General features: G+C 43.5%; 1 pseudogene; it reads right to left on the bottom strand.

The window, feature by feature from the left end:
• Positions 1–7,092: 7,092 nt before the first annotated feature.
• Positions 7,093–13,149, bottom strand: part of LOC143388933 (semaphorin-4C-like) — a 37,809-nt pseudogene continuing 31,752 nt past the window's right edge.

Here is a 13,149-nt window from a genome sequence, read left to right as displayed (position 1 = left end):
TGCTTCTTTGTAAAGTAATTCATTGACATTTGCCACTAGAGATAAATAGACGAATTATTTTCACTGTGTATTATTCCTCTGGTGTGATTTTATACTTTTATTAATTTCCTAACATTTTCCCTCTTGTATTTACTCTAATGAGAGAAAATGGTGATGAACCATTACTCAAGAAGTCATCCATGATCATTGCTTTATTTATGCTTTTCCACTCTCTGAGTTACCTTGAGAAAGAGTCTTTTCATTCTTTTCTTTCTCCATCTTAAGTATAACAATAATAATAAACAAATAAATGTATATACTTTATTTTCCTAATAGGATAAAATGATTGATAAATGGTGAAATGATTTTTATTTAGGTAAATAAATTTGTAGTTGTTTCTCTTTTGTGTTCATCTCAGGTGCACAGGGGTCATCTCATGAATTTCTGCATTTTGTCTCATGCTATTCTCCTAACTCACCTTTTTCTTATCCTTCATCCCCAATGCCCACTTCTCTGTTTATGCAGATTTCTAATGAGCTTTATGTATGTACTTGGATAAATATAAATATGTCTCACTAAATAAGTCTTCTGTGCTTAATTCATATAGCTATAATTCAATTTTATACATTTGAAATTGTACAAATCCAGTATAATTATCTTAACATTGTCTCCAACTTCTCCTGATTATCTCTAATTCTGGCATTTCTGTGAACAATGCCAAAATAAAGCAATCATGTATATGTTTCTTTCCAAACTTTTTCAAGAATTGCTCTAAACTTAAATCTATGAGTAAAATAACCGGAACAAAGGATATATTACATTTAACTTCATTTATAGTCAGAATAATTCAATGATCTAAATTTTCATTTAAGTATTAATTTTGTATACATAAATTTAGAGTATTCATATATTAAAAGATTTTCTGAGCAAGATGTAGATACTATTTATTTTATGTCTTGAGATATATGGATCTCTCTTTTTTAATTTTAAGAGAAAAAATTAGATTCATAGAAAAATTGAGGGAAGTTACAGAGACTTTTTATATACTCCTTGCCCCACATGAGCAGAGCTGCCTCAAGTTAACATTCTGTGCCACTAATAATATATTAATATTTGTTATGAGTGTGTGTGTGTGTTATAGTCCTTGAAATTATACTGATATAATCAATATCCAAAATAGATAGTTTTTCTATCTAAATAGATAGTTTCTCAATATCCAAAATAGATAGATTTTCTTTTTAACCTGGCAGATTTTTATTTTTAATATTTAAATGTTTGAATTATTAAATAGTTAACCATATACTTTTATTTCCTTTTAGCTCTCTAATGTGATGGATTAGACTGTAAGGCTTCTTGATATTGAACCATGTTTGCATTGTTGGAATAATGCCCAATTAATTATGTATTTTTTTCTTTAAAAAATAACCTTTTCCTATTCTGGTGAAGGAGACATAACACAAAATTTCCTCTTGTGATTACTATGAAGCATACAGTTCTGTGGCACCCAACTAACACCATCGTTGCATGTATTGTTTAGTAGTGCATCATTAAATTTTCTTGTCAGAATTTTGTATCTAAAACCAGAAATGAGGAAAAATGAGACCATAATTTCATTGACTTGAATTCTTGCTCACTGATTTGGGAACCCAGGTTTCCCAGCCTTCTAAATAAGCTGGCAGCTTTCACTCTGTTTGCTAGAAATCCTTGCATGGGAGCGAAAGCAAGTTTCCTCCAGGCGCATGAAGAATCACCTATAAAACCTCCCTGCTGGTGTCTCTGTGACATTTTTGGGTGCATTTGAGTGTAAATATTTTATGGTTACTTTTTGTCTGTGCTAGGCAAGCAGTCTACTGCTGAGCACACCATTCTTTTAAATATAGCCCAATGGCACTCTTCAGTCCCCTGCCTGACCCCTCTGCCAGGCCCTACCTCTGATTCACCTCTTCTGAAGCTCCTGGTTGTGTTCTTCTAACTGATACTGGAGCCGCTTTCTCTGCTGCTCCAGGGGCAAGTGGCTAAAATCCTCTGAAGCCAAAGTCTGCAAAGGAAAGAGAGGGTTGAGTCTGGAATTCTGAAGCTGAAGCTTCCAGGCGCTGCACACTCCTGAAGATTCAAGTCCACCTTCCTCCCCTTCCAAATATCTTGGGAGCAAGGTCATAGACAGAGTGAAGAAGGAGTGGGACCCAGCTGGCTGCAGGAAGCAAGCCTACGGTCCACCACCTTGCTGATGGGAGGGCCAGTGCCATCCCTCCTCCCACAGTCCTCACTTACCCCCATGGCCTCCTGGAAGAATCTGGAAGGATGATAGCCACAGATTGACTGACTTACTGATCTCACTCAATAATACCAAGGGATCATAGACATAGCTGGTAAGGGAACCCATTAGGCAAGGCCAAGGACATGACACCCTCTAGGGGGAAGAGGGTTGGGGGGGCGTGACTACCAGCTGGGTCCAGGAGGGGACAGGCAAGGAGGAGGCAAGGGCAGAAAATGAAGATGGACAGAAGGATGAACATAAGTATGGATGCAGAGAAGCAAAAGCAAAAAAGAAATAAAAAAATAGTAATAATATCCCAAATCAAGATGCATAATCACACAGAAAATACATGTAAGGGCAACACAAAATCTGATAGGTAACAAGGAGGACATTAGACTCAGAGAAAGAGGTCACACCTCTCTCTACCCCATCTCCTACATCCCTTGACTATTAGGTCTAGGGGCTGGAACAGGGATGCTATAGTCCACTGGGCTTTCTGGACTCAGTTTAGAAGGAGGTAAAGGAGGCATTTGCATGAAGAAAGTCTTCAGACACAGGCCAAAGTGGCATGCCACTCATAGAGGGCTGTGGAAGGCAGGAAAGGTCAGGGGTTACAGCTTAGGAGGAGAGGGCTGAAGACCAGAATGACTGGTGCCAGTGGGAGGTGTCTAAGGCATACTAGGGAGTCAGGAGCTGTCCAAGATATAAACTGGTGGTGTTAGGGTTTACATCTGATGCTGAAAACACACAAACAAACAAACAATACCAAAACTATAGAGCATAAGAATCCATCAGATGGATAGAGATCTGGGGTTAGGGACACTCCTAAAAGACAGGAACACAAACTGTCAGTCCAGCACAAATTCCACCAGCAGATCTTCTCCCAACATCCCGAGCATCAGCAGACAGATGCCACAGGACAACATCCTGCCCTCCTCAGTCTCAGGGGACTCCCAAGCCAATGTGCTGCTGACTTGCCTTCCTTCCCTCCAGCCCAGGAATGTAGCAAAGAGGAAAAGTATGGCCCAGGACTCAGCATTCCTGTGGCTGGGCTCAACTCATTAGGGCCTCAGCTGTCCCCACTCACTGTCTTCTCACACAACATTCTGGGCCCCCACCTTGCTCTTCTTGCCAAAAGGCCAGCGCTTGGCACAACTATGGCCAGGGCCCTGGAACTTAGGCTCTCCATCTGAGCAGGTGTCCAGGCCATTTTCTGAGTGTGCACAGATCATAGGCTGGCTGAAATCCTCAAATTCCACATCACCAGGGCGGGCAAAACCTGACTTGTGCACTTCTATGAGAATCTGGGTGTCCTGGGGGAAGGAACAGTGGGTGGGCAGTCAGGGGCAAGGCCCTACCTAGTTTGGGAGATTCCCACAGTGCCCACTCATTGGCCTACTAAGGCACCCACATTCTTGGCATCCACAGCTTAAGCAGCCACCTTCATGTCCTCAAAGCACTTGGTAATGATGAGTAACACCTGCAGTTCCATCTCTGACAGCAGCCAGTAACCTGATTTACTGATTTCACTGAAGGTGGCTCTATACTCTTCCTTGACCTGCAGTTTCTGTGGGGACAGGGAAAAGGCATGAAACACATGGGTGGAGGCAGATCAGGTATAAAGCATTCTGCAAATATGATGGTGCCCTAACTGTCAGCACTAGCTCCTGCCCAGTGTGGTGGGGAAGACACACTCCTGTAGGCGGAGCTGCAACACAGGGCTGGGGGTTGAAAATGAGTTATATAAGAACTGTAAATTGCTTCAGGTCAATTTGGTATCACTTGTGTTTTGACACAAAGTTATGGAGTATATCTTGTTTCCAATGTTTATTTAGTATAAGTGATTTCGGATCTGTATGTACTTTTTTTGGTAAATTATTTTATTGAAATTATTATTTGAAATAATAATTTTTTCATTGAAATAAAAATTTACAAAGAATAGGTAACTATCCCCAAGGAGTTTATTGATTAAAAATATCAACTAGTTGGCTATTTTATCTGCACATAATTAGTGGAAGTTTTAGTTGTTTCATACTGATTGGACTGAAGTAAATTTGAATATATATTTAAGATAAATATGAACTCTGATAAATTTTAAGTTATTCACTTCATAAATTATATTTTTGGAAAAAACCTCATGGTACTTTTAGTTGAGGAAAGTAAATGTCTTATCTGGAGCTTGGCCCCAAACAAAGAAAGGCACCTTGAGTTATTCATTCTCAGCAAGTAACATTTCTTTCCATACCTTTATTCATCCACTATAAAGCTATTGTAAATCAGTGAAACTATTTTGCAGTAAATTCAGAAGATATGAATATCTTCTTCTAACCAGTTCTCTATCTCAATTTCTTTAGGAATAACGAGCAGCACCAATGTTCCCAATGGAACCTGGAGGAAATTAACAATAATGTTGAGGAAATAGGTCCTCCATATGATTATATGATTGATTGGTTTTATATCCATCAATCAATCATTCAATAAATGTTTTGAACACTAACCAGCATTGTGTTCCACAGATACATGGTGATGTATCTGTGGAAAACAAACAGACAAACATTGTTTTTTTTTTTTTTAAATTCTTGTCTTTCTTTATAAAATTTGCATTGTTGTTAGGATAAATAAACCAAGTTATTGATTTCTTAGCATAGTTATATTCTTTAGCTATTATTTTCACTATACTTAGTATTCCAAAATAATGATAGTTAATCTCATTAAATAATGGCTAATTAACAAGATTTTAAATTGGTACATTTCTGGGAAGCCCCTTGGAATATAAAACAATAAACAAACAGAGGTCCAATATTCCCATTTGACAAGACACAATTATTTGCCTTAATTAAATTAAGATTTTCAGAATTATTGTGGGGATAAATTTGTTAAACTGGTGCTTCAAGGAATTTCAGGTTTCTTGTAGTTCTTGTAAAATCAATTCTTTTATATTATTCAGGGAATGGAAGCAAGTGCAAGTTTAGAATTTTATTTTTGTCAGGGTAACCAATTTTTGAAAAGCTAAGCTTGGTTTCTTTCTTCTGACTTATAAAATAAGAGTCAAGAATTATCTTCCCAAATGAGTATAAAATACTAAATATCAATATTTACCTCCAACTCGTAGATTTGGGCAAATAATAATTTGAAAAATTAAAGAAACTTGTTTAATGTAATGAACTCAGGGGTGTGCTTCTACTGAACTACTCCTCAGCCCTTTTTGTTTTGTGAGACAGGGCCTCACTAAATTGTCCAAGTTGTCTTGGAGCATGCAATCTTCCCACTGAGACTCTGGAGTCACTGAGATTACAGGCCAGCATGATACTATATGGAGCTTACATGGAGCTTATGGAAAGGTAAGAATAATGCATATGTGTGTATCTTATACATAAATATATGCTTAGTCTGAAATATATCTGTGTGCATAAACTGTATGTGTGTATGTATAATTATGGTGGTGCTAGGTGCTCTGAAGTCAGTGAAGGGCTATAATGCAGTGGGCAGGGATGGCCTCCCTGATAAGGTAACAAGTGAACAAAACATAAAAGTGAGAAAAGGGACCATTTGAATAGATGTACAAAGACAATAAAAGCAGCAGAAACTCCCTCACAAAATCAGACACACTGACTTATCAACTTGGAGTTATAGGACTGAAATCTACATTAAACCCAGGGAGAAAAAAATCCCAAGTTAAGAATATTATATACAAGATTGACCAAATTATGGGCATGCACAGATGTGGCATAATGAATCCTATGATTATGTATATTTACAATATACCAATTTTTAAAAGCTATTATCTAAGTTGAGTGTGGTGGTGTATGCTGTAATCCCAATGACTCAGAGTGAGGCAAGAAGATCTGGAGATCAAAGCCTGCTTCAGCAGCTTAGTAAGGCCCTAACCAACCTAGTGAGAACCTGACTCCATATAAAAAATAAAAATTCTGGAAATGTAGCTCAGGGTTAGAGTGTCCCTGGGTTCAATCCCCAGTACCAAAAACCAAAAATAAAATAACAATAATTAAAATATAACTAAAAAAGAGAACATCTAAAAGAAACCCAAAAGAACATTATGCATCAAAGATCAATAATCAGATTAACAGAAGATTTAACAACTGCTGCAGACACAAGCAGATAAAAGAGATTTCCAAAGGACTGAACAACAACAACAACCTGTCATTCTAGAGATTTATGACTAGTTAAACTATAACTAGAGTAGGGGCAGGAGAGGACAGCATTCTCCCTGAAAAAAAAACTATTAAGCTGTTATTAAACAATTAAACCACATATTTTGGTGCACAGCAGTAATCCAAGAAGCTCTGGAGGCTGATAGCAGAGGATCTCAAGTTCAAGGACAATCTCAGCAACTTAGTGTGGCTTTAAGGAATTCAGGGAGATGCTGTCTGTAAGTAAAATATAAAAAAGGGCTTGGGATGTGGCAAGTCCTGGATTCAGTCCCCAGTACAAAAAATAATACATCTGAATAAAGCAAAATGACCCCAGAGAAAAGGTATCATTTGAAGGAGGAATAATTCACACAATACAATTGAAAAAGATCTTTATCATTGTGGAATTAGAAAGTACATAAACAACGAAACAAAATGGAGTCAGGTGACAACAGTGTTCTGAGGAGAGCAAGATGAGAGGTGTGTCAGAGCAACCTGGAGGGGAAGGGCCCTGCTTTGGACAGGGCAAGTTTTCTTTCTCAACATCAGCACAACTGAACTTCTGAGCCAGAACAGTCCTTAGGGTGGGAGCTGACCTGGGCATGAAAGGATGTAGACAACACCTGCCATTTTAACAACCAAAAGTGTCTCTAAACAATATCACAGGCCCTTAGGCCTGCTACTGAGGGCCCTAGAAAGAGGTGTTCAAGAAGGCAGGGACTGGCCTGGGATGCCAGGAGGTGCAGATAGGGACCCAATTCCAAGCTGGTCCCAGCATGTCCAGGCACAATCTAGAGGGGACCATCCAATTACTAGTATCCAACAAGATCTCAAAATTACTCTTCTGTTTCTGAGCTAGAAAGGGGACTGATGTGTTCTTTGAGCAACTCCAGCTGGTACAACAGGGTCCTCTAGGCTGCCTTGATATCTTTTTCCAGATTTTCCTGAAGCCGCTGGCAAAGTGACCAAACCAGAAGAACCAGTAACACCAGGCACAGAGCCCCCAGGGCAACCACAGCCAGCCACATAAGCCATTGGTATTCCATGGGGGCCTGAACCTCCAGGTCACTGAGGGGCCCACTATCACAGCCACAAGATACCCCTCAACAGCCAGCCATGTCCCCTACTCCTCTGAAAAGCAGTTGTAGGCCCCAGCATGGTGATGTTGGGCAGTCATAACCACCAGGGCTTGGAGACGGGCATCATAGTGGATGGAGCCTGGCTCATCTGCAGGTAGGTCCTGGCCCTCAAAGATCCAGCGGGCATAGGCCAACTTGGAGGAGAGGGACAGGGAAGTACCAAATCTGTGCCCACTACCATTGTGATGTTTTTCAGCATTCACCTGACTGTAGCAACAGAGAGAGAAGGTAGCAGAGTCAGTGCAAGAGACCAAGGGCCAGGGAGGTGTGATGTGGAAAATCCACCTAAGGACCACAGCCCATCTGGAGTGGAGGGGAACACAAAAAAGCTCACCTTTCTTAGTGCCATGAAGGTCACAAAAGCCTATGGTATCTGAGATCCCCATGTTCTCAACAAGTAGAGATCTGGCAGAGGAAAGGGGTATCAGAAGCGTGGTTCCAACCACCATATCCACACACCTTCCTGGTCCCAGGCCTTGCAGAACCCAGCTCACCCAGAGTAGCTGGCCACAGACAAACAGTGACTAGTGTTGATGCTCCAGGCAGAGTAGGAGTCCCGCGCAAGGACACAGTCTGCACAGATGTGGTACTTCACAGAGTCTGCCAGGGGCAGCTGGACCAACTGAGAGCAGGAGCCAGCAAAGAGCAGCTTCTGTGGGAGAAGAGGAGTGAGAGGGTTGGTAGGGCCACATGCATCTCAGGGCTGCTCAGACCCCAAGGAGCACAAGCAGGAGAGGTGTCCACATGAGGAAGAGGCAGAAGACAGCACTGCAAAGCAAGGTGCAAGTCTCAAGAAAACAGGGAGGCTATACACACAGAAGGCATGAAACATTTTCCTCCAGTGCCCTTGGCTCTCACAATGGCACCAGCACAGCATAAGGTGTTCTCTGTTTGAATGGTAACTGCCAATCTGAGTGTTTACACAACCCCATATTCTTTCTGCCATTACTCCATGTGCTGGGGAACAATTTTAAGTGATAATAGCTGCAAAAGGCAAACAAATCATCATCCAGAGGATGCTGCAAATGTGTATGAGGGTTAAGGAAAAAGACAACACTTCAGGGGACATGGTGGGGAATCAGTGGGTCAGGCCCAGAGCACCACTGGGGACTAGGCAGAAACCAACACTGGGAGGGCACCATAAACATGTCAAAGCTGGGGAAGTCTGGCGAGTATGGAGAGGATCAGAGAGGAGGCTGTAAGCAGAGTCCTGGACCCACATAGAGGTGTCTAAAAAAAAACATGAGTTTTCTCCAGGACTAATTCTGGGAATGCAGCCCTGCAGGGACCAGGGTATACATAATGTTCCTGTGGAGTGCCAATCCTGTCAGCACACACCCTGACTTCCCAGGCTTGCCCTGAGGTGACTTAGGTGTGCTGAACTGGCCAACCATGCCAACCTGATTTGGGGATGGTGGAGTGGGTGCAATGGCAGTGCATGGAGTCTAATTAGCTACCTTGCTTGGTGACAGCACAAGGCTTTCCACAGTTTCCTTATCAAACACTTGCAGTTCCTCAATCAGGTGGACCCCAGGCCTCAGGATCATAGCCTTGAGCAGCCAGCCATCTCCTGGAAAAGTCTGGAGAAGGGAGTGTCAATGACAGGGAATGAGGCTCTTGGGTGTCTCCCAGCCCCAGTCACACCCAAGAGCTTACCTACTTGTGCCAATGAACAGCAGTGTATAGGTGGCTTTGTCAAATCCTGTAAATTGGTCAGCCACCAGGTGGGTGAAGTTGGTGTTTTCATGAGCAGGGGCTGGCCCCATGAAGGCTCTACCTGCTCGTCCATCAGTGGGTGCTTCTTGATGAAGATGAGGGTTCTGTCAACCAGCTCCAGAGAACTGGTGTGACCATGGTGATGGTGCCATTTGTTGATGCACTTGTGGGGGTAGGGGTATGGACAGGGGCGCTATCAGCTGGTGGGAGGCCACTGGAACTGACAGGAAACACTTCCTGCCCAAAGGACTCACTGAATCAGGCTGGGGGCTGGGTACTGGGTCAGTGTATTGACCCCACTTCTGCACTTCCTCAAACAACCCAGGGTTGGTTTCTGCCTAGTCCCCAGTGGTGTTCTGGGCCTGACCTGCTGACCTCCTTGTAGGGACCTTGGAACACCCACTGGATCTCTTCCAACTGGTACTCACAGACTGAAGAAAGGTCCACATTACCCCTGTTGCAATGAGAGAGGGATCTCAAGGGTCAGGTCCAATGCCCACCATAACATCTCACCCCAGCTCCAGAGATTGCAGGAATGTGGGGATCAGCAGAAAATGCTCATGTGCAGAATAATATACCAGCAGGCAGATCTAAGGTGCCACCAGGCAGGGCCTTGCCTTCTTTTCCCAGGGGCCTTTAAAAGGGGCAAGTATTCAGTGTTCCAGACACTGACCACTTGGATGTCCCTATAGGACAGCATGGTTCAGGCCCTCCCACCCACATACTGCCCTTGACCTGAACACCTGCTCATCCCCCCCCCCAGCATTCCTGGCCAACTCACCATCACATATAAAATACACCAAAGAAGGTGGTCTTGTGCCAGGAGGCACCCTGCAGGGTGTGCACAGCCTGCAGCTGGTTGAAATAGAGCTGCTGGTTGGGCACTAAGCACCCCAGCTGTGACTTCAGGAATGTGGTCCACTTCTTCTGCAGTGTGCATGCACCGGCTATGTCACTCTGGCAGATATCAAGGGGATGCAGTGGGTCAGCCACTGCCCAGCCCACAGGGTTCTCAGGGCTCATGCTGGGGGCTCAATAACTTGCAGACACGGGCAACTTGGGCCAGCAGCTGCTTGGTACAGCAGTCGTATTCCACCACCCTCTCACTGAAGAAGTACACCTTGTCGTCATCCCCTGTGATGCTCCCCACACTCTCAGGGACATAGGCAGAGGCAATGAATTGGGGCCCTGCAGCAAGGCAAGGAGGTTCAGTCATGAGGTGACAAGGACCTCACAGGTTTCCCACCCTGGGCTTCCCCAGTCCTTCTCCCTGCTCACTGTTGAGCCATGAGGCCTTGTACTCTGCCTTCATGGGGTGATAGGGCCCCATGTTCTGGAGGATGACAGGCTGGGTGCCCAGGAAGTTATTGAGGGTGGCTGAGTACAACTCACCATCTGTGGGAAATGGAAGGATAGTCAGGCCATAAACAAGTTGTAGACACCCCAGAGTGTGTCAAGTTCCAAGGGACTCACCCAAAACAGGCACAGCCACTCACCTACAAGAAGGCCAGTGTGGCCCTTAGCTGGGTCATAGGGACAATTCCCCTTCCCATCATCAAAATCTTCATGCTCCAAAGTGAAGGTGAGCATGTTCTAGAGGCAGAGGGAGCCAGTCAGGAGGATGAGCATGAGGGCAGGACCCCATACAGGAGGCCAGGGTGGCAGGCAGCCAGGGTGGGGCAGCACTAACAATATAGGTGCACTTGGGCTGAAAGGCATAGGTACCACAGACATACAGGTGGGAGGTGTTTTAAGGCTGAAGGAAGCAGATGCAGTTGAAACACTCCATCTTGGGGATAAAGGGATCAGTCAGTGAGACCCCTAGGTAAGGGCCACTAGTGCCGAGGCTAAAGAGAGGTCTGCCCTCAAATGACAGTACTCCAGGGAACAGTGCCCTGTGAGGCCCAGGAGGCCAGCAGTGCCTGAGCATCCTCATGGTTGCTTTTTCCTTTCTCAGTACACTCGTTCTTCTTCTCAGTTGGTGCCTCCCAGAAGATCTAGTGGACAAGGAATATGGTAATGTCACATGTACATGCAGAGAAGGATGATACCCTGTGAGAAATCTTGATCCTCATCCTCCGGAAGCTTCTTTCAGTAGAGGACAGAAGCCCCTAGCCACCAGCAAGGAGCCATGGCATTTTTCTTCCAAGTCGCTCAGGAGGCTGAGGCAGAAGTATTACAAATTGAAGGCCAGCCCTTGCAATGTAGTAAGAACTTGTATTTAAATAAAGTTTGAAAAGGGACTGGGAATGCAGCTCATAGAGTGTCCCTGTGTTTAAGCTCAAGTACATGGGTATGTTTGGGGGGAGTCCCATAGTACTTCATCATGGCATAATCCAGTAAGTGCCATAGAAGGGAAGAGAGAGCTTGCTGATCCTGATGGGGGTTGGGAAGGCCTGGGGGCACACTATTTGATGAGATACCATGTGGTTTAATTGGGTCAAATGGTGGTTGCATTCCAAGCTTTCTGAGGAATCTCCATATTGCTTTCCAGAGTGGCTGTACCCATCCAAATTGATTTATTCTAAGCAAGTGTCTTCCCATGTCTTTTAAGTTTAGAGGCAAGGAGTTCTTTTTCCAAGGATGTCATGCCACTTTTTAAATTATTGTTGAAACTCCAAATATGTGTAGCTTTTCATCCACCCTTCCCACACACAAGTAAATGAATATCACAGTATCTCACTGGATCTCCAGTGCCCATATGTGTTTGCAGCTGATGGCAGGGTTGAAGTTTTGTGGCAGAGATCAGACAGCACAGGCTCAGAATGTTTCTCTCCTCCTTATTTCCCATCCTTTTATCATTGGAGATGGAGCCCAGCAGCCTGCTTGAATCCTTAGGTAGTGTGACCCTAGAATATTGGTGGTATTATTTCTACTCTCCATTAGGCACCAATAGCAAAAAAGCAAATTGGGAACACACTTATAGCATCTGCAGTAAGTATGAAGTTTGTGTGCATCTGTTGAGCTGCAGTGATGAGATGAATCCTCTTTGTTAATATGTGACTTGCAACTTGAAGCCTCCCCAGTCTCTGAATTATAAAGCAGGTTGCTCTGTGGGAAGCCTTTCAGCCAGAGAACACATGGAACAGAGCAAGGGATAATCCTGGGAATGCAAAGAGCACACTGGAATTTTTTTTCCTTTCCCTTTTGGTGGTGACTTTAGGTAACGGCTTCGTCAAAACCTGGCTGATTCCATAAAGCCTTGGAAGTAAGGGCTGCTAGAAATGAGAGCACACTGAAGTATGTCAGCAAAAGAAGAACAAGTGGCTGCTCTTGTAACATGCACTCTATTACCTTGACCCCTCTCCTAAAACCTAAAAACTGTAGTTCTGAGTCAGGCGTGGTTGTGCATACCTGTAATCCTAGTGGCTCTAAAGGCTGAGGCAGAAGGATTGCAAGTTCAAAGCCAGCCTCAGCAAAAGCAAGGCCCTAAGCAACTCAGTGAGACCCTGTTTCTAAATAAAATATGAAAAAGGGCTGAGGATATGTGTCAGTGGTTAAGTGTCCCTGGGTTCAATCCCCTGTAAAGGGGGGATTTTTTTGTGTATGCTAATTATATAGAATAGTGGGTTTTGTTGTGGTATATTTGAAACTGCATATACCATAACTGTAGCATAGACAAAGGGGTCAGAGGGAGAGTTGAAGGGATGCAAGGGGAGGGTACCCTGAATGAAATATATCAATCAGAGTATCATGAATCCTATAAAGAAAGAAACTTTCAAGCCTGCCACAGAACTAAGACTCTGTCTACCACCAACAGATGGAGCTTGGGGTGGGGAGCTTATGTCATGTCCCTTTGGCTTGGAAACAAATATTTGTAAACACTTTTTCAGAACCTAACACAAATTGAGACTGAAATAGAAGACAGGAACTTATTATACTTGATCATGACCTGTTGGCATATTAC

Source organism: Callospermophilus lateralis, unplaced genomic scaffold (genome assembly GCF_048772815.1).
Source record: "Callospermophilus lateralis isolate mCalLat2 unplaced genomic scaffold, mCalLat2.hap1 Scaffold_45, whole genome shotgun sequence".
NCBI classification, from domain to species: domain Eukaryota; kingdom Metazoa; phylum Chordata; class Mammalia; order Rodentia; family Sciuridae; genus Callospermophilus; species Callospermophilus lateralis.
The sequence above is the reverse complement of the archived record's forward strand: the minus strand, read 5'-3'. Positions and strand labels throughout refer to the sequence as shown.